Genomic DNA, 24,441 nt, shown 5'->3' with positions numbered 1-24,441 from the left:
CCATCACTATTGGCTAAAGTTATTCGGAGGTAAAGGAGGCGGATCCTTTTTATGATTTACAGCCTGGCATAGGCTAAAGGGGCAAAACAAAGCCTGCAATTGGCCGAAAAAGATGTGTCAATCATCAGTTGAATCGATCACTATTGGCTAAAGTTATTCAAAGGTAAAGAGGGCGGATCCTTTTTATCATTTACAGGCTGGCATAGGCTAAAGGGGCAAAACAAAGCCTGCAATTGGCCGAAAAAGATGAATGTGAATAGCATGTTGGGTTGACGGCATAGAGAAAACAGTATTTTACTTTTCTGTACTGTATTTGTAAATATTTTATTCTCCTGGATTAACTACACTCACGGATATAAGAGGACCATGGTTGCACATTATTATTGAACACAACGACTTCGGTGAGCTACTCCGGCTATATATTTTCCCAGTATCTTGTTTCAGAGTGATCTCGATGTTTCTGTGATGGGTCTTTTTTAAATTAAACTCAATTCCAAGTGGTTATTGTCATATGCACAGTAAAGTTGCGAGCGAAAAAGAAAATAGAAACTAAGGAATGGTTGGCATTTCTTGAATCCCAAGACTTTAACCTTCCGAATGATATTTAGAACGATGCATTTGAGTGACATCGTACGGACACCGCATCCACTCGTGTCTACGACACGTATTTGCTTCTTTGCAAGCTTTCGGAATGTTAAGGGGGTAATAAGTTTGACTGAACTATCTGACTGTTTTGTCGACGTTCCCATTGTAGCGCCTTATAATCCGGTGCGCCTTATGTATGGAAGATATAGGACCAAAAACTATTTTTTCGGGGTGCGCCCTATAACCCGGTGCGCCCTATGGTGCGGAAAATACGGTATATATATATATATATATATATATATATATATATATATGTGTGTATATATATCGATAAATTGATATTGATAGATACCGACTGATATTGATATTTAACGACACATAAAGAAATCCATTGATATTGATAGATCGAGAGAGATAAATAGATTAAAGTACTTGCAAGCTTGGATTTTAGACTATTAAAAAAAAAGATTTGTCATTTAAACTACTGCTTAATGATGTATGTTAGCTTGGACATGCCCAATCCCCCCAACACTCGTTCCTAATTGCCACAAGACTTTATAATGACTGTTTGGACTACACACTGTGTCGGGTCATTGCCATTGCCATATCCATGTCATCTCTGGTGTCTTCCACTCTCATATCAGGGTTTGTCTTGCCATTTACTCATTTTGGCCTCTTTGTTTACGGGTCCTCAGCAGCGTTTTTTGCACTGCCTTTCTTGAAGAACTGATCCAATGACGTATCCTTTTGCTGGCTTTTGACAATCCTGTGGAAATGTGCGAGGAAGACATCATAATGAGCCGTAACCCGACTTGTCAACATCATCTGGGTGATTCCTTTCCACAAATTCAAAAACTTTAATTTAGGCTGATGGAATGATGGCTGCATCCTCCTTGTCATCTCAGAAGGGGACATTAAAAGCATGCCAGGATTCACACATATGCACCGAGTTCCCAGGTAGAACTCTGGAAATGGCACACACAGTACTGTATTTTTGACTTTAGATCCTGAAACACTTTTTTTTAATTAGAGGCTATATTTTCCCGTTTAGGTATTTTGTTAAATGAAACTTTCATATGTAGGGACCTTGGTAAGTAGAGTGACGATTGTACCTGTTTTGCTGGCTTCGCTGCATTTGGGTCCACCCTCAAAACGTGGCAAAACAATTGTAAACATAATTAAGTTGCACCCATCATTTTTGCAGTCAGCTATCACGGGTTATAATACTTTATTTCCTAGTGAGCGATGTGGTTGATTTCTGTACGAGGTGCGAAGAGATTTAAATTGAAAATGCTGCAACGCTCCAGAAGGACTTGAGTTCAGAGAAGCTTTTCTTTCCGAACGCAGGATATTTTCAATTGCAAGCCAAAAGATCAAGGTTGCTTGACTTTATTGGAATGTGTCGAGAAGGAAAATTTTACTCTGCAAGTGTGGAAATGGAACATAATTCAAGGTTTTGTGGACAAAAAGGTCTGTAGCCTTGACCATGCACATAGAGCACACCATTAAAAGTGAAAGAAGAGTGGGAGGCTTGCTTGAGGGAAGAAAATTAAGAAATCACCTTTTCAGCTACACATGTTTTCCATTGACTCAGAGATGGAACTCCGTTAGGGGGTTAGTGAGTCATTTTCTACATTTTACTGTATCAACATCAACAAGGACTTTCCCTGAAATCCTTCATATCGAAGGCTACGTGGAGTCGGGCTAAAGCAATCACCATAACATTGATGAAAGCATTATATTTTTTGTGATTTTGTGGTGGACCCAAATGCACGAAGCAGGAAAAGGCAAGGTGCTCGAAAATAGGTGGCATTTAATATCAAACTCATCCACGAGTAACAAAGAGATGTTTAAAAACAACAATAAAACTGTCTGAAACAAGAAACAAACCTCGGGAAACTAGGATGGACTGGAAAAAAGGTGATGGTGGAACAAAAAGGTGAAAAATGAAAATCACCCGACACCCTGAGCTGTCCAAACGTCTTTATATAGGGTAAGGCTAATTAGGGATAGATGTGGGGTGATTGGACACTTGCCCCAATTACAAATTAATGATGTGTTTTTGTACTCTTTGTCGCGAAATCCCAATTTTTGGCAATTGTCATCAAGGCTCAACGGTGCAATGTTTATTATATTGTTTTCATATAATTATTTGGTAGCCACTTACGAGCACTGTTTATATAACGTATTCTGATCCCCACCTGTCTTGAAACCCCCTGTTTCAGAGTCTACCTTTTTCCCCCCCTTTTGGGGGAAGAAGACTATTGGCAACGATGTTAAGGTGTCTGTTGTACTCCTATCTTTGTTTTTAGTCTACGTAGTCCGTCTTGCTGAGAGTAAATAAGTGCAGAATTGTGTTTGTATGGTTTTTCGTCGCTTAATAAGGGGAAATGCAATCATGAATAAGGGTAGCAATCGGCTGAGTTAGAAAGAGTATCCACTGGCCAGGTCAAGTATATCCTGGTCTGAGCCAAGACAACCGACAGACAAGTATCACCTCAAAACTGTCAGATATCGCCTGGCCACAGCCAATAATTGACGATCAAGTATCGGCATGCCACAAATAAGTATTGCTCTAGCCAAGTATCAGTTGGCCAATGCCAAGTATCAACTTGTCTCAGCCAAGTAGCGTTAATCAAACATCAGTTAACCACAGTGAAGACTCGATGGGCCACATCCAAGTATCCCCTGGACCTAGTCAAGTATCGGCTGGCCCCAGGAAAAAAATCGACTTGCCGCTGCCAATCATGGCCTCGTCGTAATCCTGCACTTGGTTTTGATTTCCTCTCTTTTTGTGTTTCTCCCCCTCTCGCTTGCCCTTACATTGTTTGGTCACTGACTTCCTAGCTCTAATTTTCAGCCCACACCTGCGGTCACTTGTCCTGATTACCCTCCAATCACACCTCTCCCTCTTCACTATTTAAACACTCTTTATTCTTGACTGAGTCACTCTAACAAGTTCCAAGTCTCGTTGTCACAGACGTTGCCTATACCGTGTATCGACCCCTGGTCTGGCCTTCTGGATCATGATGTCACAGCTCAGTAAATCAAAGACAAGACGGACTGTCTTGGAAAAGAATTGGAATATACCGATGAAATATATATATAATATAGATGCAAATTACATGTAGTATTTTCTAACATTTTGTATGTCTTAAAATTTGTGTATCCTTTAAGGGATCCGTGAACATTTGTCTTACAAATATAGTACGCTCAAATCCAACTAAGATGCAACGTAAACAATATCAAGCTACTGTTTTAGTGAGGTTGAAGGTCTTTGTGGTTGTCTGGCAGATAGTGGGCACTTTGTTATTTTTGCATGCATTTAATTCGATTTATGCTAATCCATTCAGGCACTGTGCTGGTGGGAACGGAGCAATTATCATCTCCAAAAGACAAACTTTTCCCTGTCGCAGTTTTGCATTTGTTAACTGAAATTTCAGTAGATTAGGGATCGGCCGAGTAAGTGCTCCCTTCTCATTTACTATAATAAAAACTCAGATCCACACTCATTTTTGAATAAATTCAAACGTGAATAATACATTGATATTGTCATATTGACAATCTGAAGAACATGTTTCTCTTTATGACGAGGGACAAGATGAATGTAAGTGGAACCTATCTATACTTTATTACCCCTGTCAAAAACCTCATTGACATCATCTTTGCAAGTTTTCGCATCACTTTTTAGAATCTCAAACACGAATACATTACATATTTTTCAAAGCTCTGATGGCCATTTAACAAGCATTTTATGCAACAGTCTGTCGGAGTACATCAGGTCTGCATGGACCCTTAATATTTCTAAGGGACCCACCTTTTCAGTAGGGCTTTTAAATGATCATTTTTATTTTTGTGTCTGTTTAACTTCTAATCTTATTGTGTAATATTTTAGATAGATAGATAGATAGATACTTTATTCATCCCGCAGAGAAATTCACATTTACAGCAGCATCCCTTCGCTGACAGCAATACAATAATAAGGCAAAAGGAATACAATATACAAATACCCAGTGTGACGTGCAAATGCCCACTGTAGCGTGTTATATAGAATATCTAAATAGTGCTACACAGAATACATAGTGGAATAAAATTCGGTAATATGCAATGTAGGGGGTGTGGTTTAATGTGGGCTTTTACTCTGCCGGGTAGAGTTAAAGAGCTTCATGGCATGAGGAAGAAAAGATCTCTTCAGTCTGTCTGTGGAACAGCTCTTCTGTCTGGATATAATGCTGTGTAGTGGATGTGATGAATTGTCCATGATTGACCGCAGCTTTTTCAGTGCCCGTCTCTCAGCTACTGTTGTCAGGCTGTCGAGCTCTGTGCCCACAACAGAGCTCGCTTTCCTCGCCAGTTTATTGAGACGAGAGGCATCCTTCTTCTTGACGCTGCCTCCCCAACACGCTGCCGCATAGAAGAGGGCGCTTGCCACAACTGTCTCATAGAATATTTTCAGGAGCTTTTTGCAGATGTTGAAGGAGGCCAGTCTTCTGAGGAAGTAAGTCGGCTTTGACCTTTCCTACATAGAGCTTCTGTGTTGGCAGTCCAGTCCAGTTTGTTGTCCAGCTGCACAGCCAGGTATTTGTAGGTCTGGACAAATTCTACACCTTCTCCTTAGATGGTTACAGGAACCGGGTGAGTTTTAGTCCTCCTGAAGTCCACCACCATCTCCCTGGTCTTGGTGGTGTTCAGGTGCAGGTGGTTTGCGTCGCTCCATTGGACAAAGTCCTGAATCAGTTTCCTGTACTCCTCCTCCTGCCCACTTCTGATACATCCCACGATCGCAGTGTCATCAGCAAACTTTTGCACGTGGCAGGACTCAGAGTCCTTTACACTAATTCCATACTTTTGTGTTTTGTTCTACAGTTTTTCTTATTTCTCATTTCTATCTTTATATTTCATTGTTTCCACAATTGGTGGTACCACACTGGTAGGGTGTGGTTCAATGGCTGAAAATCCAGAGGCCATTGGCTGCCATCCTTATTAGTGTGGATAAGACTCCCTCAGGTCCCTTTCCTCACATCGCTAGTATGTGCCTTGTCATAAATATATATTTTATTTCTCTCACTACTTATACTGATTTTATTGTATTGTAACCATTGTGTGTGCATGTGTATCAGTTGTTTTGGGTTGTCGGGGGGGATTTAAATTAGTGGGGATTTTACTGTCTTGTTGTATGCTATGTTTTTATACAGCACTTTGAGTGGCAATTTTTTTGCCTGAAAAGTGCTTTACAAATACATTTGATTTGATTCTTAATTGGCATAGCAATAACACACAGGGCCGTTACCAAATGGGTGACTATAAAATCCCTGTTGCAATTATACAGTCGAGAGAATTGAATGAAAAGACAATTAGCTTAAATGTACAATTTGAATGCAAGAAAATTAAAATCATGAAGCATGTTAAGATAGACAATTGAAATGTTATGAAACCTGTTCATTCTTCACACGACTGACAGTTAAGGTACCTGATGTACCTGATTTCCACGTTTGGAATTCAATGTGTTAACAAAAAGTTTATTTGAAAAGTTGAATAAATGCAGCTTTACACCTGAACCAACTCACCACACTGAAAAAACTCAAATAGGAGCTACAAATAAAATATGCTTGCCTCTATTGTCATATAGCTTTTAATTAAATTAAAAAAAAACCAAGAGTTTTCACAGTGAACAGGCCATAACATCAAATACAACTACCAGGCTGGGCTTAGTAAAACTGAGAAAATACTGGGAAATATTGTCTTTCAGATGAAAGTAGATTCATCTTATTTTATTTCATCTGTTCAAACAAATGCGGTGCCATCACAGCTTGTCTTGGGACCAAGATGTCGCAGGTGTAAAGTACAGTGTAAAGACCTTCGAGAGGTCTCCCCTCAGTGTTGTACTATAGAAATACAGCCTGTTTACCTCATGTCATCTCTCATCTCATTAGCTGCACCGCTTATCCTCAGTAGGGTCGCGGGGGTGCTGGAGCCCATCCCAGCAATCATCGGGCAGTGGGCAGGGGACACCCTGAACTGGTTGCCAGCCAGTCGCAGGGCACATTGGGACAGACAACTCACTCGCTCAGTCACACCTAGGGACAATTTGGACCGGCCGATTCACCTGAGATGTATGTCTTTGGAATGTGGGAGGAAACCGGAGTGCCCGGAGGAAACCCACGCAAGCACGGGGAGAACATACAAACTCCGCACAGTAAGGCCGGGAGCTGGATTTGAACCCACGCAGGAGGTTCCCACGACCTCAGAACTGTGCCGCACACGCGCTAACCACTTCTCCGCCGTGCTGCCCAGCCTGTTTACCATTGTTTTAAAATAAAAATTATAACTTTTGATAGAAATGAGCTTTGTGGACCGTCTCGTTAAGTTATGGTGGTCTAAATCTGGAACGCGGGCCTTGAGTTTGACATTCCTGCTTTATGCCATTAAATGCAAAAACGCTTCGCGAATTCTAAAGAATTTGTCGGCAGTTGAAAATGTTTGGTAAGCAACCCGGGAAGATTGCGACGACGTTTCGAAATGAAATGTCATTCTTTTTTATGAGGATGTCACTCACAATTTTCCCTCTCCTGCCTCTTCATATTAGATCTTAGCCTGTGACCAATTTCGCTTGTCTTAAAAAAGAAGATGATTGCGTACATCTAAAAAAAAAACATTGGTTTGACGAGAAGATTAAAAAAAAAAACGTGAATGACCCCACCGCTATGTTAAAGTGGACTGAATCAATATGCTTCTTTCTAGGGACCTCTCCCCGTTATGCACCTTTTGAAGGCCTAGTGACATGACCCCACCCAAGATGATGGTTTGGACCATAAAATTCCTCTAAAAATTCACCGTGTCCACACAACACTCACAAAAGTATCAAAAGGCAGAGAAAGATACTTTCTATTGCCAACAAATTTGGACTAAACAAAGGTCAAAGTATTTTGATACCACATGTGTGTTTCCACAATTAACTCCACGTGATGCTAAAAGATTATCATCCGAAGAAGAGTGTCCTGAAAACGTTTTCAACGCGAGAGTGCAATTCTATATGGCAGCAAGATTAGTTTTAGAATTATAACATGTCAGTACACAAGTTTTTGGACAAAAAGGACTTTTAGTTGCTTGAGCCCATAAATAGTTTGTCTTTTGGTTTCAGTGTAAATTCGAGTATTTGACGAATAAATAAATAATTGTTTTTTCTTTGCGGGTCCTTTACAGAACGCACCCCTGCAAAAACCACTGTGACATCATATTTGATGAACTAAAAAGTAGTTGACATGGAAATAGGCAATATTGGTTCAACTGTTTAGATCAGCAAGGTGGGACAGACAAACGGTAAACAAACTGTTAAAAGCAAAAAAAAGAAATAAGGGGCCACACAGCAGCCACTATTCATCACATCTTCCAGATGAACCTTTGCTTGATGTTATTGATTTTTGTTTGTGACTTCGAGCAGCTGCATCAGCGCACGAACTAGCTGAATTCAAATGAGTCACCAGGGTGAAGTCCCCTCATAAAACAAGCGCACAAGCGTTCTTTAACATTTCACACTGATTCTTTCTTCGTTGAATTTTGCATGTCTTTGAATCCATACAACCTTTACGGATCCCTTAAGTGCCTGGATTGCCGGGGCAATGCTTTTGAATGAATGAATGAAAACTTTATTTTGAACATTAAAATAAAAACAGAACAAAAACGATAACTCAACAACAAAATAATGTTACATATTATGTTTGAAAAGGGGTAGTAAGAAGCAGATGCTTATTTTCCCTACACCTTCATCTTCCCTATTTTATACACCAATGATAATAACAATAGTAATAATATTAATAATAACAGTTATGATATAACAATAGCAACAATAACAACAAAGTTAACCATAGTTCTAGACGCACTATTCCCAATCTCTTGCATCGCTCATACCGCATTTTCTTCATCTCTGTATTCTGCCTTTTTGTGGTGTGTCTTGGGCAAGTACAGCCTGGCGGTGCCCATCCCTCTCCAGGCTGTTTTTGGGGTAGGCCTTTGCCCCCCACCCACATGAAACAGCTAATACTGGTCTCTATGGTTAGCACTAAAAGCAGAAGCCTCCTATCTGACTCAGATACAGCAACTTCCTTAACGGGTCGTTGTTGTTTTCTCGGAGTAAAGCAGGGGTGTCCAAACTTTTCAGGAACCAGGTGGCCACATTGGGTAAGCTGAACACGAGTAAGGGCTGACTATTCAGCCTACCATTCTTTCAACACTCTTTCATGAATTCACCCTTCGTCAAAGGTTTGCAGAAGCAGTAGCGTTTTCATTTAGCTTGTGGGTCTCGTGAAAAAGCGCTGCCGTGCCGTTAAAACAGCTTCCGGTTGCTTCACCTTTTCACAGCGTTCGTTTCTAGTTCGCTTTTTGTAGTCCGGCAGTGCATCTCGATATTCTATTCTTTGAAAAGAGCCCCAGTCTCTTGGCAAATTAGGCACACGCAATTGTTTCAGATTTCGGTGAAAAAAGACTCAAATTTCCCCCTAATCTCGATGCGGCGGCCCTCACAGTCAACTTTCCTTTTTTTATTTACAGTGGTCTTGTGGGAAATGGGGTGGGCTAAATTCTCACAGCCAAAGCCAAGGGCAAGGGTAGTGAGGGTGGGTACCCAATGATCTTTTATGCAGTGTTAGTCACCCTCTGTGTCCTCTTCCTGTCTGCTACTGAGATGTATTTTGGTATTGACAGGCAGCAGCGAGTGTGTGACAATACTGATACTAGTTCCTAAATCACTAAGGGAAAACGCTTTTGTTCGGAAATTTAGAGTAGGCCTGTTTTGTGCGTATTTACATTGTACAATACACATTTCATTACTTGGCTTTCATATTTTTCTTGAAAGACAAACTCTGTGCCGATGATTTGACATCCTTCGCTCGTTTGACATATTAAAGGCTCAAAGGTTCTTTGTCCAGTTGAAATTGTGCATGGCATAGAACAAATTAAAAATAGTGTTTGAAAATTCATCTTTCTTGACACTAAAAAAAGAGAAGCCTCCTAATCTCGTTGTACTTGTGTAGAATGACAATAAAGGTCATTCATTCATTCTCATGGGATGTGTACCATAATCTTTGGAATATATTTGATATTATCATTTTAAGACAAGGACCCTTTTTTATTTTTTTCACACTTTGAGTGCTGCCATCCGGACCGAAGCTTTTGCGCTTTATACACAATTTGAGTCTTGGTTGACTTAGCATGTGCGCTGGCATTTGGACTGCAGACCATTGCAACACGTAAAACAACAACAGCTCTTCTATGGTCTTCTAGAACGCCTTAGGAGATGAAAATGTAGTTTGCAAAGAAGAGACCCTTTTTCTCTTATGTTTTATGAAAATGTTTCACTATTACAATGCTTGGACAAAGGAGTAGCATAATTCCATGTCAGGTAGTTTGTTCTTTTTCATGGTCAGATAGGAAAGGTGCAAATATTCATACCTCAGTAAAAAGAAAGAATTGCATGTTTCATTGCTTGTTATAGTAAATAACACAAATGATCCCGATAGTCGTCCTATTTCAATGAAGCGAGAAACCAAATATGCCTTTCTTTACATTAATTAGCATGCGACGTGAGTTGTTGACACCAGACTTTGCCTGATTTGCAAAGTTCTAATCTTGTCATAAACAATGTTCCCAGTTGTGTTCAATGACAATGAAGACAAGTGGAATTGTAATGTAGACTAGTCAAGTCAAGTCATTTTTATTTGTATAGCCCTTAATCACAAAGAGTTTCAAAGGGCTTCACAGGTTATTACACAGACTTCTTTTTCAGACTATTATTACACCATCCCCTGATCTGGAACCAACATGAGGGCAAGGAAAAACTCAAAATGTCATGGTCGCCTTGGTGACCAGTCTGCCCCGCCCTCTGGGCAACAGCTGAAGCAGTTCAACTAATTGTGTCTGCTATTTAAGGCTGGATTCTGGGCTTTGCGGGTGCTGGCTCATTACACAATCCCAGGTCTGTTATGCCTTGTCCTGTTTTAGGTTTATTTTTCCGTCTGTTATGCCTTGTCCTATTGAGTTCGTGCCGGAGGAACTCTGTACCGTTCTGTTCTGATTGTAAGAATGTTTTTGTTTGTCTTGTCCCTGACTTTTGGACAACTTTTATTTTGTTAAATAAAACTTATGGATCGTCACGCAATTGAGTTCTCCCTTCCTGCCTCCTGCCCCCGTTCTGGTCCGATCACTCCTTCGACCCCACCACGCCTCGTGACACAAAATCCTCAACATGAGGAAAATGAAGAAACCTTGAGAAGGGAGTGGCTGTTCCATTGTTATTTGAGGAAATCGTTTTTTGAAAATAATGTATTTACATTCGAGTAGATAGAAAAGGACAGATGACAAAACATGGAACAAGAATACGGTTTTATCCTTTTGCACTTTTCTATATTTTTAATTGGTATCACTTGCACAAAGAGGAAAAGCCCTCCATTTTTTATACTATTGCACTGGTGTCAAATGTGCAGCCCGCGGGTCAAGGTTTTCGATCCGACCCATGAAACAACACCCAGAGAAGCACAAGAGAAAAATCACCTGCCCTTTGAAATTTGTCTACTCGATGTAGACGAAACCAGGCACAACTTGCAAACAACTGGAGCTATATTGCTTCAACTATCTTTTTCTCTCTATATCTCTCTCCTCCGTGCTCTCTTTTTTTCTCTCCTTCTTTACTGTCTTTTCTCTTACATTTTTTCAATATATCTCTTCCTCTCTGTCTCTCTCCTTTGCTTTCTTTCTTTTTCGATCTTCCATTTTCACTCTTTTTCTCTTCTTTCTTTCGCGTTCGCCCCTTCTCTGTTCTCTCTTTCTCTGATCTAGTAGTCACGCCCTGTGAGTTTTTTTTTTCTCGCATGTCTCCCCCAGCTCCCCGAGCTCAAATGAGTTTGACACCCCTGTACTATTGTATCATGACAAAGGATATTCATTCATTTATTAGCAGTCTGCTTTTGCGCAACTGTATTTTGCACAAAACGAAGAGTCATGGAAATACACTTCATATTAGCATGATTACCTGACTCGATATGGTTAGGTTTCAGCAAGCACTGATTCTTTCAGGCTATTACTTGACTTTTTTCAGTCAAGTTGGGATTATTATTATTCGACGCCACTTTCCAATAAGACAGGGGGAGAGACATTCTTCGATGCGCTTTTGTGACATCGAGCGGCCCAAAGAGTATACTGTGTTTTATTTGATTCTGTAACGTTTTGATAAAAGTCCTCAAGCGAACTGCTTCTCTTCTTTGTTCTCAATCCAAAGACTCATTCCTGGCCCGGGAGTTGAACACAGGGCGAGACATGGAATGTTTACGCCAACATTACCCGTGTGGATGTCAGTGTTGAGGGAGCTCAAGAAGTACTACAAAGTCAAGTTAGGATTCTGTATGCACTGATTACTTTCAGAGCTCAAACGTGACGTTACTCCAATGGAATCCCTCTTCAGTGAAACAGTGTACCTCTTTTTTTCCTGTATCTTTGAAAGAGAGGGCTGCTTTGAGTCCTTAGGTGCTTCACTTCTCACGTTGTTATTGGAATTGTCTAATGACTCTTCCATGTTTATTAGGGTGGTCCTTATTTTTCGACTTTTAAAATTTCATGCTCTGACCCCTTGAATATGTTCCAATATATACAAAACGTAATTAGGCAAAGTTTCATCAAAATCAAAGGATATTTAGAGGTCGCTCAAGGCCTCTGAAATTTTGGTATGAAAAATAAGGATTTTTCGCACATTATATCAGACCTAGTGTACAAAGTTACTTGTAACTTTTCTTGTGTTACAATTATAATCAATGGACTGAAATTGGATGTTCTAAAACGCCGTACACATAGGGTTAAGATTTCCGTTTTTTCTCGAAAATTGCCAAAATTTTACCATTTTGGGAAATTTCAAAGTCGTTGAGCTACCTCTAAATATTATCCAAATTGTTCAAAATTGCACACAGTGTGTTTTTATCGATATAAGAACATATGCGGGGGGTCAGAGCCCAATATTTCAAAAAAAAAAATTTCGACCCCCATTAAGGACCACCCTAATGTTTATTCTCGATAAAGTGTGAAAGATTTAAAAATAGCGCCATTTGCTTCATTGTTCACATTCTCACTTGTGAGAAAGGATTGCCACGGCTCTTTGCATTTTCTTACTGAACGTGTCACTTGATTGTTTTACGTGCAATTATACACCTACGAACAGCAAACTATCCTTCACTGCAACTGCTGATAAATGTTTGTTTTTTGAAACGGTTGGGGTATCAATACGTTTATTTTCTTTTTAATATAGGATTCCAATTCCTTATTTTGACTACTTTTGTCCACTGTTGTTCCTTGGTTTGGAGATGACATATTTGTCTGCCAATCGTGTTGCTGTTCTTTGATTTCCACACCCCTTAAGACTATTTTTCATAAAAACAGGGGGGGAGGGTCTGTTGAGGGCTTTAGAACAAGATGGAATTCTCTTATCTGGATGCTTATCTCTTGGTCCTCCTTGCAAGTTCACAATCTATTGATGTCTTCTCTTCTTATTTTGAATGTCTACTACAGTTTTGACTTAACAGGTATTTTCTCCTTCAGAGAGTTGGTGTGAAAATAGAACCTATAATTACATATATTATATATATATATATATATATATATATATATATATATATATATATATATATATATATATATATATATATATATATATATATATATATATATATATATATATATATATATATATATATATATATATACACCGTATTTTCCGCACCATAGGACGCACCGGGTTATAGGGCGCACCCCCAAAAAATAGTTTTGGGTCCTATATCTTCCATACATAAGGCGCACCGGATTATAAGGCGCTTACAATGGGAACGTCGACAAAATAGTCAGATAGTTCAGTCAAACTGATTACCCCCTTAACATTCCGAAAGCTTGCAAAGAAGCAAATACGTGTCGTAGACACGAGCGGATGCGGTGTCCATACGATGTCACTCAAATGCATCGTTCCAAATATCATTCGGAAGGTTAAAGTCTTTTGATTCAAGAAATGCCAACCATTCCTTAGTTTCTATTTTCTTTTTCGCTCGCAACTTTACTTTGCATATGACAATAAACACTTGGAATTGAGTTTAATTTAAAAAAAGACCCATCACAGAAACATCGAGATCACTCTGAAACAAGATACTGGGAAAATATATAGCCGGAGTAGCTCACCGAAGTCTTTGTGCTCAATAATAATGTGCAACCATGGTCCTCTTATATCCGTGAGTGTAGTAAATCCAGGAGAGTAAAATATTTACAAATACAGTACAGAAAAGTAAAATACTGTTTTCTCTATGCCGTCAACCCAACATGCTATTCACATTCATCTTTTTCGGGCAATTGCAGGCTTTGTTTTGCCCCTTTAGCCTATGCCAGCCTGTAAATGATAAAAAGGATCTGCCCCCTTTACCTCCGAATAACTTTAGCCAATAGTGATGGATTCAACTGATGATTGACACATTGGTTAGCCAATGAAACGCCGGTATATAAATCCCAGCATACACCGCGAACTACTTCGCGTTTGGGGGGAAATCTAGTCGGCGGGGGCTTTCATTAGTTGCAAGACGTTGCGACTTAATATTGATCCATATATGAGGCGCACTGTATTACAAGGCGCATGGTCAGCTTTTGAAAAAAATGAAGACTTTTAGGTGCGCCTTATAGTGCGGAAAATACGATACATATATATATATATATATATATATATATATATATATATATATATATACATATGTGCTTTAAAGCGATTACAATTTGTAATTACAATAAATAAAATAATCGTTAGTATTGAAAATTGGTGTTACTTTGACGAATTTTCACACCAAATTGCAGGTTAGAACATTGATTTTCTTCAGTACGGTTAATTCTCAAACCAAAAATTTAACTCCAAAAACCAAAATTGTCGAAATAGGTTTCTCATTTCTTGGAAAAATCTTTACAATTCTTACTCCGTACGGGCACTTCTTGGTCATCCTGTTGTTTATTGTCATATTCAATCTCTTCATACATTTAAATGCAACAAGAAATTGCACATTTTGCAGGAACAGCACTATCAGGCTCTAAATTGTAAAATATGTTGGAACGACCTCTGTGTAGCTTTCAAGCTACCACTATTTTCATCATACCTTTTAATGTCTCATCTATGCTTTTGCCCGTTTCACTCATCCATGGTTACTAAAATGTTTTGCAAAACTTCCCAAATTGACCTTTGTAGTGTGCGTATGTCCGGGTGAGATTCCCAATGTGCTAATAATCCAACAAGTATATATCTTTTTGAAAGGCTGTTTGAAAAATAAATTAAATGATGATCTGCATTTATATAGTGCTTTTCAAGTCAATGACTTCCCAAAGCGCTTTACAATGTGCTCCACATTTTCCCAATAGCGGCCTTGCAGCCATGTAAGGCGCTAACCTGCTTATTGGGGGTATTAGGGGTTCAGTGTCTTACCCAAGGACACTTCGACATGTAACACGGACGAGCCGGGATTCGAACTGGGATCCCTTGATCCCAAGACGACCGCTCTACTTCCTGAGCTACTGCCGCCCCAAAAATAAGAGAAGAATCTGATGTTAGAATTTTGGTCTTAAATCTTCCATCATTGTGGGTGTGGATGAGTTTTAGGCAAGGGCAAGTGTAATGTAACCCCACACAAACTGTCCCAGTGAATTCATAAGGACAGTAATAGAATAAATTGTACTCTTTAGGGTACTGCAACATCCACAAAAATGGCTTCTTACTGCCCTACATGTCACAGTGTGACTATTCAATCACTACTTTCAAAATTGAAAACACAATTGACTCAGGTCAAATAGTCGCTGTCACCTCTTGACTCAAAAGTAAACGATGAGAATAGTTGCTGTGGATGACTGCTTCACACGTCTGCCTCAGTTTTGAAGTCCTGGATTCGATTCAACATCTGGAATGCTAGCTTTCTGTGTAGCATCATTCTCTCAGTTTCCTCCCTTGTTACAAAACCTTTAGTTACATTGATTAGCTATCCTAAATGTTTCCTTGGTCTGATTGTCAGTGGGATGAAGTATTTGCATCATGGTTAGTGGTGTCTGGACAACTGTGTTCAACTGATATCACCCACCCACTTCACCAATACTTCATCTCACTTTTGTCAGAATAGAATAATACACCTTTATTGTCAAAACTGCCATATATAGTGCACATATACACACATAGAAATTAAATGTAACATAGAATTTAGAGGTCACATACAATTTAAAGGTAGTAAAATGATGACTATGCACAGGTTAAACGGATGGAAGCTGGAGTGAGGAATGTCCTTTATAATGCCTTTTGCTCTATTCAGACATCTGGAGTAATACATGTCAGTCAAGGAACGCAGTGAGGGTGGGTTCCCAATGATCTTTTATGCAGTGTTAGTCACCCTCTGTGTCCTCTTTCTGTCTGCTACTATGCTCTTGAATGCCACACTGACACAACGTAGGTTGGCAAGCTCTCTATGGTGAAGGTGACCAGCAGGCTTGCGCTCACTTGGTCTTTTTTCAGCACTCTCAAGAAGTGGAGGCGGTGAGGGCCTTCTTGACCTAAGCTGTTGTGTTGGTTGGTCAGAGATATGGACCACCAGGAATTTGAATGACTGGATAACTCCAGGGCGCAGATACAGGATGATAAGATTTACGAGAGCCTGGTTCAGGAAAAGCCCGATCCCCTCTGCCACCTTCCTTCTTAACACCAGAATTACCTGTGTAACGCAAGGAAAACAAATGCGGTAAAGTTAAAATAGATGTAAGAATTCCGATTCATTAGAGGAGTTATTTGTCCGATCTTTGTGGCTCCGCTTTAAGACCAATGCGGCAGATCGTGCATTACCCATTTTTCAAGTTAAGGTTTAAGGGTAATGAGAGTGTTTTTTATAAAATGGAGGAAAATACATTTAAATTGGAAATCTATCTTCCCTGGGAAAGAAACAGAACATGCTATTTGAACAGCCTCACAGCGGACCCTACTTCACTGTAGTTTACTTTCACAGTAGCGGTACATTTTATTTGCTAAGCGTGTGTATTTCCTGGAGCCATATGGCCTGCAGTCACCTGGACAGATATTGGAATGATAGAATTAAGAAAACCTTTCTATTTGGAGAAGATTTCATTGCAGTCGTAGCGCTCGAGAGCCAAACTATCTGAATTGTATGACTTGAAGCGTTGTAATCCAGACGTCTCACGCGATAGGTGCTAATGAGGCGGACATCCGCAAGTGGACATCATGTGATTATGGTAAACAAGTCGTAAAAAGTTGCTTGAGGCGAACATTTTTAATGGATATCCATTCCGCATGCATTTTTTTGGATTGCTCAGTCACAATGACAGCATACCCTATTTACTACAGTTGTCATTAACATGAATGGAAACAAACAATTCTACAGTTTTATTGATGTCCATAATTTATAGTTTACTGCATATAATTTACCCGTAGACCAAGTCTAAAGCATGCAGATGTGTCCCTCGCCATTGTACTGTAATCCCTATGCAGCAGTATCATAAATCAACTCATCATTCTACCGTCACTACATGAAGTCATTCAATGATCCAACATCTCACAATCATGTGTAGATAGTCCAGATACCCTGATTCCAATTTTCAAATTCCGTTAAAAATCGACTTGAGGAAAGCCACTATAATGGTTGTACTCTAGTGAGCAAAATACAAATGCTGTAAGCATCTGAGCTGCACATTGTGTTCTCTGTTTAGAGAGAAAGCCAAAGTCATTGAAACAATGGCTACATGTCCTGCATTTCTAATCATGATCATTATGAACCATTAACATTTTTCACTATATCGTTAGAGTCTGTTACACCATTTTCCACCAGAGGGCTCCAACCCAGCATGGAACTGGGCAATGGCGTGTCCAATCACCACACACACCTGTCACTAGTTTTCCTCACCCATTATAATAACATTTTAGACCGCACACGTCGTTTGGGCATTAACATTTCTACTTTCATGTAAACATCAGATTCCGTTTCTTTTTTTATTGTTTCTTGTTTGGGGTCCTTGGACCTTCAGTTCAAAATATTATAAACTTATCACTCTCCTCAGGTGTAGTTCCAGCGGCTTTTAAGTCCGCTGTGATTAAACCTACTCTGAAACTACCCAATCTTGATCCAGAAAGCTTATGTAATTATAGACCTGTGTCAAACCTACCGTTTCTTTCTAAGGTACTTGAAAAAGTTGTGACACAGCAGCTGGATGATTTTGTATCCGAGAACAATCTTTTTGGATATATGGAATCAGGATTCAGGGCTAACCACTCTACTGAGACAGCCCTGATTAAGGTAACCAATGATCTTCTACTGACACTGGACTCCAGCGCTTCATCAATCTTGCTGCTGCTGGACTTTGGTGCTGCCTTTGACACTGTGGACCACAATATCTTACTATACCGGTTGAAAAATGGATTGGTCCCTCAGGAACCGTCCTCTTATGGTTCAGATCCTACCGCTCAGATAGGACGCGCTGTTTTAGATATGGTGAAATGACATCTGAGTCCTTTAGTGTTACCTGTGGTGTTCCGCAGGGTTCAGTACTTGGCCCCCTTCTCTTCAGCATTTACATGGTTCCATTAGGTGATTTTATTCGCAAGTATAATATCAGTTTTCATTGCTACGCAGATGACACTCAACTATATCTTCCGATGGAGGAATCTGCCACACTAAACTGTGGAAATTTGGAGGCCTGCCTCTCTGAGATATAAGAATGGATGTCACTCAACTTCTTGTGCCTTAACTCTGAAAAGATCGAGATGTTAGGTGTTAGCCGAGATGTTCCTTGCCCGCAAGCGGGTTTAGGATCAGGTAATTGTGCAATTTTGTAATTGTAATCATCTGCAGTCCTTAGAGACATTTTTGTGATTAGGGGCTATATAAATAAATGTGACTTGACTTGACTTGACTTAGCTATTGGTCCATCTAAATGACGTGACTTGTTCTCAAAAACTGCTCTGAACATTGACAAATGTAATATCACCCAGAGTGACTCAGTTAAAAATTTAGGTGTCATATTTGGCCTATATCTTTCCTAAGAATATCTTTTTTCCATCTTCACAACATTGCTAAAATTTGCCCTATGCTGTCGTAGTCGGATGCGGAGATTGTAATTCATGCGTTTGTCACCTCCCATCTGGATTACTGTAATGTACTACTCTCCGGTCTCCCGAAGTCCAAAATTAAGAGCCTTCAGCTGGTACAAAATACTGCAGCGAGGCTTTTAACTAAGACAAGAAAGTTTGATCACATTACCCCGAATTTAGCTAATCTGCATTGGCTCCGTGTTAGCTTAAAATGTTATTTTAAGGTTCTGTTGGTATTATACAAAACCATGCATGGACTTGCTCCCTCATATCTTTCAGATTTAATTTCCCCCTATGTTTCGGTCCGGAGCCTTCGCTCTGAAAATGCTGGTCTACTTGTGATCCCAAGAGCCACGAAGAGATCTGCAGGTTTCGATGGCGTTCTCCATTCGGGCCTCGGTGCTGTGGAATGCCCTTCCGCCTGAGATTTGATCTGCAACCTCAGTGTAACTATTTAAATCTAGGCTTAAAACACACTTCTATTCTATAGTATATGAATAACCTATATTTTATATCTGTGTATTATTTTTTATTGCAACATCCATTGCAGCCTCGTCATCCTGGAAGGGGGAGTACATCATGCGTGGTCCCTTCTCAAGGTTTCTTCATTTTCCTCGTGTTGACGTTTTTGAGTTTTTCCTTGCCCTCATGTAGGTTTTAGATCAGGTTATGGTATAATAGATGGTATAATATAATAGTTTGCAATAGTCTGTGGTCTGTGCAGCCCTTTGAGACTCCTTGTGATTTAGGGCTATACAAATAAACATGACTTGACTTGACTTGTTTGTGCATTTTTGTTATTAGTGTCGTGCCCGCTTGTTACTTTGTTCCTTGCATTTTCTGTTTCTGGTTAAAGTCTTTGTTTCTGGTTTGGACTTTGTCTGCTTTCATTTTGTTTGTTACTTTATTCCTGGTTTTGTGACCCAATACCATCGTTATTTTGAACAATTGAGCCTCGGTTCCTGCTTGCCTCACCCTCCCTCAGAAAATGTATCTCCCCCCCAAACTTTTATAGGTTTTACTGCAGTAAAACAATAGTGGGACAACCTGAATAAAAATTAACAACTCAAAACATAGGATCAAATTTCTTTGTGACAAAAGGGATATTATATAGATCATTGAGATCCCATTCCGAGTGCTTCTTAAGCAATTCAATGAAACGGTCTCTTAATATGCACAGATACGCAAAATAAGAGTTGTTTTTATTATAAATGGGTGAGGTGTGTCTTAGAGGCACCATTTCCTGTGGTGTTTCTTGGGCATATCATTGTTAATACTTTGATTCCATTTTGCAATGTTTTGTCTTTCTTTTGTTTATTTCGGTTGTAATGGGTTTCTTCTTGTTTCTCATTCGTCAAATCTTGTATGTCTCTCAGTTGCGTCAGCCAATCAGATTGCTCCTGTCTTGTCTTGTTCACACGTTTTTGTGTGTATTGAGTTGCCAGTTTGTTTGTTTTCAGGTTGTTAAAGTCAATCATTATTAAGACTATTTCGTGGCCATATTTACCCAAATAACATACATGTATATAGTTTAATTCTACATGATGGTGGAAGCAAAGAACTTACGTCCTTCCTGGCTGAGGTCCCAAACAGAGAGAGGGGGTGGTTTATTTTACGTCAGAGGAATCAGTACAGACAAGAACACGACTTCAAAATAAAAGAATACAAGATTGATAAACGTACAAGAGATATAATTACAGTCATTGTTGAAACGTTACTGTATGTGTGTGTGTGTATAAGAAACATTGTTTTTTTATTTAGTAATATAAAAAGAAGCTAATTACCTTGAGACAAAAATTCAAGAGATTTACATTAAAAAACCTGACACAGGTCAGCTGTCACAAAACCACACAGAGATTGACTTAGTTTGAGCTTTTGACTTGAACACTTTACAGCCAAGTGTGGCGCACAAGAAATATGAGTTTTCACTCTGATTATAATGTGCTTTTAACAACCATTTTCGACTTCTTTTTTTCCATGGTCTCAAGACCATGCTTGACCACTAAATGCCATTTATAATGCTGGGACAAGATTAAGAGATGGCTTTCCTTATTCTACACAGGCTACATAATGTTTCATTATACACAGCACAACAAACGATATGACTTTTATCTACAATTTATAACACGTCTAAAGAGAAAGTTATACATTAAACAGCTACACAAGACAGAAAGTGGAATTTTACATTTCAATTCATATAAGCAGGTAGGCCACTTCCACTCCTTTGCAAGGTTACGGTTTGTTGTATAGAAATATTTTTATTTACAATTGTCTAGAGGACTATTCACGTAATGTTCCAATCGGACGACAGAGCTTTTGTTTATTGTTTACCGAAATCGGTGTTAGGGTCAGGTTTTCCTCCTTCCACCAGAGGGCGCCAACCGTGTTTGGGTCTGGGCAAAGGTGTGTGATGTTTGGATACACATGGGCCCCATTATATAATGAGGAAATTTTGATCAGCGCACGTCGTCGGCTCCTTTTTATTTTTCAATCCGCTGCCATGCCAGGTCTGTTTTCTTTCCTGGTTTCTTGTCTGTACTACTAGTGATCCCAGGAGCCAAGAAGAAAGAAGTAGGTTGGAGACGATATCAATTTTGGGATCCGGGTGGAATGTTCTGCCCTCTGAGATTCCATCTGCAACCTCAGTGGAAGTGTTTCAATCCAGTCTTAAAACACACTTCTGTTCTATAGCTTTTGAATGACATATATTTCATGTTTACAATGCCTCCATTTTCGCCTGGTCCTCCTTGAAGGAAGGACCTCATGTGCGGTCCCTTTTCTTGGTTTCTTCATTTTCCTCATGCTGCGCTTTTTGAGTTTTTCCTTGCCCTCATGTAGGTTTTAGATCAGGGGATGGTGTTATTATAGTCGGTAGAGCCTTTTGAGACTTCTTGTGAATAGGTGTCAAACGAATAAACAGCACTTGACTTGGACATTTTGTTATTGGTTTCATGCCCACGTGTTAGTTTGCTAGTTTCTTCCTTGCATTTTTAATTTCTGGCTTTGGTTTTGTTTGCACATGTTTTTTTGAATCCTTGTTTGTTAGTACGTCTTTTATGATATTTTCCCCTGCCTCAGGTCCTGCTTACCCCCACATGGGTCCATCATCCACAAGAAGTTCATTAAAACCAAATCCATTTGGCTTTGCTAAAACTGTACAAGAATATATTGCTTCTCGCCAGTAGGTTCCTTGCAAACACAAAGAATGGAAAGCTTCCTCTCGAATGGCTTGTTGTACTATTGCGATGGCAAAGAAAGTTATAATATACTTAATAAGGGGAAAGGATTTTAGGATTGTGGATTTTTTCCCATTCTTCAGCAGTTCCGGATTGCGTGGGACAAGGAGCATCTCCCCGTGGTGACATAAAAGGTCTTTATGAGTTGGAAAGTCTTTGGAGGAGCCGTCAATAAAAAATTACTCACACTGTTTAAAGAGCAACGCACATTGTCAATGCAACGTCCGGGTATCGGACTGCTCATCGACTCGACGGGTTTCCCCTGAGATTTGCCGTGATTAAGAAAACTTTAACGTTGTGACGTGCTGTAATGACACCAAAGCCGATTGCTGTTTGGGACGAACATTTACAACCGCAGCCGTTTCGGGTTCGCACCGTTTAGTCATTAGTAAGGACTGGAGATTTGTGTTCAGGTGCCATTTATGTTGACACAAGTTATTTGTAGCGTGTCTCTAGCCGTGCCCCCATGCAGTCTTTCTGGTTTTTGGTTTGCTCATTAATCATTTTTATGGGAGCCGCGGCGCAGATACGATTTTTTTGTGCATTCTTATTTTCGAAAATTAACATTTTTTATTTTAATATATTGTCTATGTCAAATTTAATTGAGACAAAATGAGATTTAGGTCCTATTTGGTTTTTTTTGCCGGGCAGATTTTGGGATTTACGTCCCTGCAATATTTTTTCAAGTTCAACTCGGAACTCCAGGAGGTCTGGCAACCACATCAGTTTAAAAACAAAGGTAAACTCTATTTTTTCTACTCTAGTGTATTTTCAAACCTTTGACCACAGAATGTTCTATTGGTGTGTTTGATGAAAGAGAAAGCTCAAAGACAGTCTGTATCCCACCAGGAGTGATTAAATCAAAATCACAAAAGTCTCAACCAAGTGTATGGATTTAAGGAGTTTGAGCAAAGATACGTTGAGTGCTTCCTTAGCTGTTACATTTGAACCATCTCTGCTGACTTTGGTCTTCCTGAGTACTGCTGCATGAGGTAGAATGACACTAGGGATGTCGCGCAGACCCAAAAGCCACCAAACCCTTAAAAAAGGGGCGTTTATTTAAGAGCAAAACAAATAAAAATACTAGAGGGAAGGGTATGTAAGACCGGGACTGCTGCCGAGGAGACCTTGAGAGGGAGGCTTGCAAAGGTAACTGGAAAAGGGGTCTTGGGCGATAATTTGGGAGTCGGTCGATACCAGGGATGTTTCATCAACGTGAGGTGGGAGCCTATGATATTTATAGTCGAGATGGCTAATTGTCTAATTAGTATCACCTGGGGAGAGAAAAGTGAGGGAACCTCAATGGAAGTTTTAAATCAAGGCTTCAGACACACTTCTATTCCAAAGCTTTTGATTAATGCCCACTTCATATTTTGTATTGTCCTGGTTTTTTTCCGACTGCCTGCCTGGTGGTGATACGAAGGAGAAGGACGATTTGAGATGAGTCAGCGGACCAGCGTTTGACCTGACGCATGTGAACGCCTGCATGGTCTAGCTGGCAGAGATGGGAAGCGGCGTCGTGGCCGCCATAGAGCTTCTGGGCTAGTTTACAGGCTGGGGGCGTCGCTGCTGTCATGCACTTAACGGACACATTTTTAACATGCTACCTAGTGTTAACTATGTCTGTGTACTGTAATGCTAAATGTAATTCACCCTGGTCATCCTGAAAGGGAGATACCACTTGTGAGGTCCCTTCTCAAGGTTTCTCTTTTTCCTCACGCTGAGGTTTTGAGTTTTTCCTTGCCCGCATGTTGGTTTAAGATCAGGTAATTGTGTCATTGTAATCCTGTGCAGTTCTTTGAGACATTTTTGTGATTAAGGGCTATATAGTTAAATTTGACTTGACTTGACTTGGAAACTACAGAGGGGTGAACTTGGAACAAGGAAGGAATCGAAGGAGGAGGTCGTAGATGGAGAAGCTTGTCGTTTTGACTAGGGGAAAATCTTCAGGAATCAAAACTGATCAGCAATGTGAAGTGAGACCTTATGGTGTTCATGGTCTAATTGGAATCCCCAAAGTGGGGAGATAAAAGTGAGGGAAACTACAGAGGGGCTCTTGGAGTGAATAAAATCTCAAACGGGAGATTTGGGAGTCCCATTAAAAAAGATGGCCTGAGTGGACAATCATGGGACAAGGAGTGAACTGAAAGAAAGAGGGTCATAGAAGGAGAACCTTGTTGTTTTGATGAGGGAAAGTCTTCAGGACGTTGAATCAAAACGTTGCAGCAACGTGAGGTGGAGTTTATGGTACCTATAATAGAGGGGGCTTGTTGTCCAATTGGAATCCCCTAGGGAGAGGAAAAATAAAGGTGGCTGAAAGATTGGGTAACCCTGCCATCTTTGGAAAAGAAGAGGGACTGCAGGCACAAAACCATGACATCCTGTGTCATTCTGTGTCCATTAGTAACATGCTGAACTCGCCGTTTACCAAAATCAATCGGCTAAAACACAAGTACCGACTATTTTATGCCAACTATTGACAATCCTTTA

The sequence above is a fragment of the Urocampus carinirostris genome, chromosome 2, assembly GCF_059441175.1.
Source record: "Urocampus carinirostris isolate Australia breed hairy pipefish chromosome 2, RoL_Ucar_1.0, whole genome shotgun sequence".
NCBI classification, from domain to species: domain Eukaryota; kingdom Metazoa; phylum Chordata; class Actinopteri; order Syngnathiformes; family Syngnathidae; genus Urocampus; species Urocampus carinirostris.
Note: the sequence above shows the minus strand (reverse complement) of the source record.